The sequence below is a fragment of the Apium graveolens genome, chromosome 7 (genome assembly GCF_009905375.1).
Source record: "Apium graveolens cultivar Ventura chromosome 7, ASM990537v1, whole genome shotgun sequence".
Lineage (NCBI taxonomy): Eukaryota > Viridiplantae > Streptophyta > Magnoliopsida > Apiales > Apiaceae > Apium > Apium graveolens.
The window spans coordinates 135,116,548-135,124,343 of record NC_133653.1 but is presented as its reverse complement, the minus strand read 5'-3'; the positions used below and the strand labels follow the sequence as shown (position 1 = coordinate 135,124,343).

Below are 7,796 nucleotides of genomic sequence, written 5' to 3'. Positions count from 1 at the left end.
TTTGAAAAAAAAAGAAAAGGAAAAAAAGAAGAAAAAAATATAAAGTTTAATGCATAATTGATCACGAGTGGGCTCTTTGGTATTCGAGTTATTAAGTTCTTAGGGGACTTTGTTCCTAGTGACCTAAGGCTTTTATAGTCTGGGATCCGCTAACCCAACGCTCGCTAAATGGATGCCATTGCATAAGTCTTTTGTGGACCTCACTCATTGCACGATCAAATAAGCATTAGTTTGTTGTGTTGAATAAAAGCATGATTCCGTAATAAGCTCCAGTGATCTTGAAGTGTTATAAGTCATTTTGTGCCTAGAATTTATTCTTCGTATAATCATGTGATTGCCTTGAGGATAATCGAGTTATGATAATTGATCTAGTTTCGAAGCATATCTGTTAAGCATCTGCACACACCATATTTTTAGTTGTATGTTAGGTTGCATGATTTGATTGATCTTTAGTCGTCTAATTGCATTTGTTAAGATGTCATGAGTTGGTTGGTTTAGACATTGTGAGGGGGATCGATGCATTTCATGTAGTTTGCATTCATGCATGTTTTTGTTTTGTTTGTGAGTCTGTGACACTTGAGGACAAGCATCGATTTAAGTTTGGGGGTGTGATAAGTGGCATTTTATACCACTTAGAAAGTCTTATAATGGCTTGAATTGATGTCTTGAAGTCAATTATTTTGTGTATTTGATGCGTTTTTCTAGTGTTTTTGCATTTCAGGGTATAACTTGCATCTGTAGGAAGAATTAATCAAAATAAGCCTAGGGAAGTGCTTGGCATTGGTTGTGGGAAGTTAGGAGCAGAATTTAGCAAAATCAGGAGCAGAATTTTATATTTTCCAGAAGGTGCTGGGGCGCCCGCTTAGGAAGCTGGGGCGGCCGCCTGGGAGCTGGGGCGCCTGCTCAAGAATCTGGGGCGGCTGCCCGGGGTCGAGTAAATTAATACTAATTTTTACAATCCTTATTCTGGTGGACTTCTGAGACGGATGGTTCTTGTGGGCTTCTATATAAGTAGTTTTCAGAGACGTTTCAAAGTGTGTGGTATTAAGCAAAGAGCAAGGAGAGAAGAAAGAATACCGTTTTAGCACATCGCAACGAAGAAGAGGAAGCATACATTTTCTTGTGATTCTTTTATTCGTTGTAACAGTGGATGCTAGTTTTCTTTACTTTGAACCTTATTACTCTTGTGACGTACCCCGGTTTTAATAAGTATTTTTATTAGTTTATATTGCGTGTTATTATCATGTTTTCATATGAACCCATGGTGACGATGAGTTCTATCATGGGCTAATCGTGATCATGGGGTCATAGCGGATTTATTATGGATTTCTTTAGTTAGTTGTTTAATACCTTGGTGTGTGATGATTTATCTAGCATAGGTTGTGCTTATTCATCTTATGTGCGTCGCGAACATATAAGATAGTCTGTTAATCTCTTGTGAAGCGACGGTGGATCTTCAGATTTAGAACTTGCCATGCTAGCATAGGTTCATGTATGTGTATGCATGATTAGTGGGTAACTCTAACCGTTTTACTTGCCCTATATATTCATAAATAATAACTTGTGTTTAAATTGTTATGTTGTCAAATTCTGTAGACATATAGGGTCTCAACATAATTGATGCCTATTCAACTTCTATCTTAATTGTGGATGATTGGTAGAATGGTATTAGTACAATAAAAGTTGGCTTTTATCAATTTCGTGTTGTTCGATTAATATCATCATCGTTACATGTTAAGGGTAATAACAATAACTATTGAAGGAAGTAATAATGAAGTTATGATCTCATGTGTGTTTAATATTGTTAATTCAAGTGTTAATTAAGTGTTTCTATCTCATAGTTAATTGTAGTTAATAATTAGTTAATCAATCTAAAGAGTTATTGTCTTGACATTGAGAAGTAATCATACATTGGCGAGTGAGTGTTAATTAAATATAATTAATCTGAGTCTCTGTGGGAACGAACTAGAAATTATTCTATATTACTTGCGAAAACGTTTACTTGCATGAATTATTAGCGCGTGTTTTGTGCCTAACATCCCACAACTTAAGGAAGTTTAAGATACTTACCATCAAAGCATATGATGGTATTGGTGACCCTGCTAATCATGTCAAGACGTTCTCTAACTCCCTGTTACTACAGTCATTAATGACCCTAGTAGATCCTGATGATCCAAACCCACTATTCACTGATGATATAATGAATGCCCGCATCTCAAGGAAGTTTAAGATACTTACCATTAAACCATATGATGGTACTGGTGACCCTGCTAATCATGTCAGGATGTTCTCTAACTCCCTGTTACTACAATCGTTAATGACGCTACTAAGTGTCGGGCTTTTCCTCAAACCCTATCAGGTATGGCTCAAAGGTGGTACAGTCGTCTGCCCCCAAACTCTATTGAATCCTTTAAGGACTTGAGCCAAGCTTTTATCAAGCAGTTCATAAGTGGCAGAGTACACGAAAAGAGTTCGGCCTCTCTCATGAGCATAGTCCAAGGAGCAAAGGAGTCCCTGAGAGAGTATCTGAATCGATTTACAAAGGAGGCTTTAAAGGTCCCTAATCTTGATGATAAGGTAGCTATGATAGCCCTACAGCAAGGGACTAGAGACGAGTTCTTTAAGATGTCCCTAGCTAAGCGCCCTCCCGAAAGCATGATGCAGCTCCAGGATAGGGACAGAAAGTATATCAAGGTGGAGGAAAGTATGAAGAAGACAACTGTGAGTAATAAACTCGCTGGAAATAAGAAGCGGAAGATGGATCAGGAGTACGATGCCATAGATAAGTACCCTCAAATTAACAAAAGCTCTGATTCCTCCTCTTCTAAAAAGAATCAGCAACCAAGGTTCACTGAATATGTGAGGTTTAACGCTCCAAGGAGCCAAATCCTCATGGAAATTGAGAAGGACAAAGATTTCAAATAGCTAAAGCCGATAAGGGAAGACCTTGAAAAAAAGAGACAAGAGTCGATACTGCAGGTTCCACAAAGATGTTGGTCATGATACTGACGATTATAGGTAACTTAAGGATGAGATCGAGTATTTGATCCGAAGGGGAAAATTCTGACGTTTCACCAAGGGCGAAGAGGCTGGAAACCAGAAAAGTAACAATGATCGAAGAGATGATGATCGAAGGGGTAACGACAGGGATCGCAACCCACAGCCCCGAGGGCCAGTAATCAATATGATATCAGGAGGTCCTACAGCACCTGGTATTACAAGGAACTCCTGAAAAGTTTATGCGAGAGAAGTAATGATCATAGTTGGAGAGCCATTTAAGCGTTCTAAGTCAGAGATGATGCTTGAATTTGGTGACCCAGACCTTAAAGGTTTGAAATTTCCTCCGGATGATCCCCTAGTTATCACAGCGATAATTAAAAATTGTCCTATTATGAGGGTCCTAGTGGACAATGGAGCTTCCGTGGATATTCTGTTCCATGACACATTTATAAGGATGGGCTACAATGATTCTCAACTAACTCCATCTGATGCACCCATCCACGGGTTTAATAATGTGGAATGTAAAGTCGAAGGAGCAATACAACTTCCCATAACTATCGGGGAAGAGCCCAAGGAGGCCACGAAGATGTTGAACTTTCAGGTTGTTACGGCAGCCTCTACTTATATGTTATCATGGGTAGAACAGGGCTTCATGCATTTAAAGCCGTGCCCTCAACCAACCTAGACCTGGAAATATCGGTATACGACACATGAACATGGTACGAAATGACACGAATAATTAGTGTTTGGATTAGACAATTTGGTACACGAACACGAAAGTACACGAACACGAAAAAACACGAATATAATTAGTGTCGGGTTTGTGTTTCCAATATAGGTCCACGACACGGAACGAAAGTATACGAAATAAATAAATAATTAAAATTTAAAAAATATATTATATACATATATATATACTAAATACCAAATGTAAATTTTACCTATTCTAAATAACCTATATATAATTGTAAATATTAAATTATATTTTATTGTTCCTTAACTACGTGAGTGAGCACTTCACCATTTATTTATTTATTATATTTTTTAACAATTATTTTTTTCGTATATATCCTATGTACATTAGTGTACTAAAGCGGGTAAACACGAATATATTAGTTCTAGGTTAGTGTCACCAAATTGGTACACGAATACAAATACGAGTTGGGTTCGTGTTTAAGATTTAGTACACGAAAATACAAAAGTACACGGAATGTTTGTACACGACACAGAACTTTGCGGGGTCTAAACCTACCACATGGTTCTGAAGTTCCCAACTAGGAATGGTGTTGGAGAAGCGAAAAGAGATCAGAAAATGGACCCAGTTGCTATATTGCAGCACTTAGGCCTGATGGAACCGGGGGCGGGTCCTCCCCATAGAAGACATGGATGTCTGAGAGAATGACGAACTACGAGGGAAGCCAACCGAGGACTTGTCCCAATTCCCCTAGAACCCTTAGACCCGGAGAAGGTCACGTATATTGGGGCATCTCTGGACAAGCCCTTGAAGGGCCAAATGACAACTTTCCTACAAGAGAACAATGATGTGTTTGCTTGGATAGCAGCTGATATGCCTGGGATCGACCCGAACCTTATAACTCATAGGTTGAATGTTGACCCAAACTCGAAAGGTTGTGAAGCAGAAGAAGAGAACTTATGCCCCTGATAGGCTGGAAGCCATTAAACTAGAGGTCGAGAATCTTTTAAAAGTTGGATTCATTGAGGAAGTGCGATTCCCCGAGTGGTTGGCCAACCCCGTAATGGTTAAGAAAGCCAATGGGAAGTGGAGGATGTGCATCGACTTCACTAACTTAAATGATGCATGTCCCAAGGACTGCTACCCCTACCAAGGATGGATACCCTGATCGATGCCACTATTGGACACGAGATGCTATGTTTTATGGATGGCTTCAACGGTTACAATCAGATTAAAAAGCACAAAGATGACACCTCCAAGGTATCTTTGATAAGTGAAATTTATATCCACTCGGAAAGCTTCAAATCGGCTTAAGTTAGTATTTTGGACTCAAGTATTTGGTATTTTTGATGTGTTTTTGTATTAAGCTTTACAATGATTTTATACAAATAAGAGGTCAGGAATGGAGTTGCGGAAGAACGCACGAAGAATGGAGTGCTAAAAGAAGAAACTGTAGAAAAATAACAGAAGGACAACGCGCCCACACTTGGTTAGGCATGCCCGCGCCAGTTATTCCAATAGGTTAGCGCACCCGCGCTCCATGCTGCGCGCCCGCGCCAGTGCAAAGCTGCAGAATCCTGTTTCTACTTGAATTTGAAGATTTGGAGAGTCCAGGTGATCTAGGGGCTTATATAATGAAAAGAATATATTTTTAATAAAAAAAGAAAGCCATGGAGAACATTGAGAAGACCTAGAGCACACGAGATGGCTAAGGAGAAGAAGAATTAGTTTATAATTTTGTATTCTTCGATTTAGGCGATACTTTTGGATGCTTGTTTTTGATTTTTTCTAAACCCTAGTACTTTTATATTATCTCGTAATATTCTAAACTTATTTCTTACCATGTTTTCATTGGAACCCATGGTAACGATGTGTTTGATCATGAACTAATCATTTTCATGGGGTTCTAGAGGATTTATATATGGATTTTAATAGTTGATTGTTTCAAATCTTTAGTGTGTGGTGATATATGATTTCCTAGTTTGGTTATGCTTATTCGTCTTTGATGCGTAGCTAACATCTAAGATTGTTTATTAATCTCTATTGAAGCGACAGTGAATATAGAGGTTTAAAATTTATCATGCTAGCATAGGTTTATATATGAATTGACATGCATAATTCGTGGAGTAATTTTAACCATCTTACACACCCTATGCAGTCATAATAGATAACTTATTCTACAACTGTTATGTTTTTAAATTCTATAGACATATAGGGTCTAAGCATAATTGGTGTCTACTCAACTTCTATCTTGATTATGGATGTTTAGTAGTAGGGTATACGTATATTGAAAGATAGCGTATACTAATTTCGTATTATCTGATTAGTTGTCATCATCATCGCATACTATTGATAAAGATGTAAACTTTGAATAAAGTATTTAATGGAGTTAGAATCCCATATTTTATTCTCATATAAGTAAATCAGTTTTAATCTCTAGTTAATGCATGCTAGTATAATCTCTTAAGTAGTTATTCAACTCAAATTTGTTATTTGTCTTAACTGTGAACAATAATCATACATTGTTGCATGAGTACATAATATGAACTTAACCTAAACCAGTCTTTGTGGGAACGAACTTGACTTAAATCTTATACTACTTGTGATCACGTACGCTTGTGTGTATTTTCGCGTATGTTTTATTGTGAACAAGTTTTTGGCGCCGCTGCCGAGGACTCGGTGTTAATTTTTAGTTTATGTGCTTGACATCAGTGGTCGTTAAAGTTCACTGACTCGGATTACTTTACTTACTACAATTACTTTGTTGTGTTTCAGGTACTCTAGAGAGCGTGTATGTGAACACGTTCTCAATGTCGGAAGGAAACACTAGACGGAGTTGAAGAATTGGAAGAAGAAGTTTTTTAAAAAGTTGAAAAGGTTGAAGAAGAAGTGATCATTACAATGGGAGAACCAATAGCAGCAACGAAAGCATTGATGGATTATTCTCAACCAAAGATCAATGACATTCAATCTAGCATTTTCAGGCCAGCTATCGCAGCTAATACCTTTGAGATCAAGCCTGGATCAATTCAGATGGTGCAGAATTCAGTGCAGTTTTGGGGTGCTCCAACGGAAGATCCCAATATGCACATTAGGGATTTTATCGAGATCTGTGACACCTTCAAGTTCAATAATATTTCTGAAGATGCTGTGAAACTAAGACTTTTCCATTCTCTCCGAGGGACAAAGCTAAGAGCTAGTTGCACTCTCTACTACCAGGTTCTATTGCGACATGAGAGGATCTTGCTCAGAAATTCCTTACTAAATTCTTCCCTATGGCAAAGATAGCTGCAATCAGGAATGCTCTTACTCTGTTCGCGCAGCCGTTGGGTGAATCTTTATGTGAAGCTTGGGAGCGCTATAAAGAGATGCTTAGGAAGTGTCCTCATCATGGAATGTTTAACTGGATGGTGATCAATTGTTTTTATAATGGGTTGAGAGCACAGTCAAGACCTATGCTCGATACAATATCATGTGGAGCTTTATGGGCTAAGATCTATGAGGAAGCTTATAAGCTAATTGAGATGATGGACGCTAATGAATATCAGAATCCAACTCAGAGGCTACCACAAGGCAAGGTAGCAAGAATTCTGGAGGTGGATACAGCTACGACTATCGCTGCTCAGCTAAAAGCGTTGACTATGAAGGTTGATTCTCTGACCAACTATGGTGTTCAACAGATAATGAGTGTTTGTGAGCTTTGTGCAGGATCGTATGCGACAGAGCAATGTGCTATATCTAGTGAATCAACTCAGTTTGTGAGCAACTTTCAGAGGTCGCAACAACCAATTCCTGCCACTTATTATCCTAACAACCGCAACCATCCTAACTTCAGCTGGAGCAATAATCAGGGTGGTAAAGCAGAACCCCGTATTTCTTCTAGAGAATCAGCCACAGGGAATGCAATAACAATCTCATGGAGGTATCGGTCAATCTTCTAATGAAAAATCCGAATTGGAGGAGTTGAGGTTTATGTGCAAAATCCAAGAGGTTTTGATCAAGTCTCTGGAGAATCAAATAGGGAAAATTGCTAACGCCTTATTAAACCGACCACAAAGAAATTTTCCGAGTGATACGGAAGCTAATCCAGGAAAGAGGGAAG

General features: G+C 38.5%; 1 non-coding gene across 1 annotated transcript; it reads right to left on the bottom strand.

The window, feature by feature from the left end:
• Nucleotides 1-6,984: 6,984 nt before the first annotated feature.
• On the bottom strand, nucleotides 6,985-7,091 carry LOC141676349 (small nucleolar RNA R71). Its single transcript, XR_012556945.1, has one exon. It is a non-coding gene; the product is annotated as a small nucleolar RNA R71 (small nucleolar RNA).
• Between the last annotated feature and the right edge of the window lie 705 nt (nucleotides 7,092-7,796).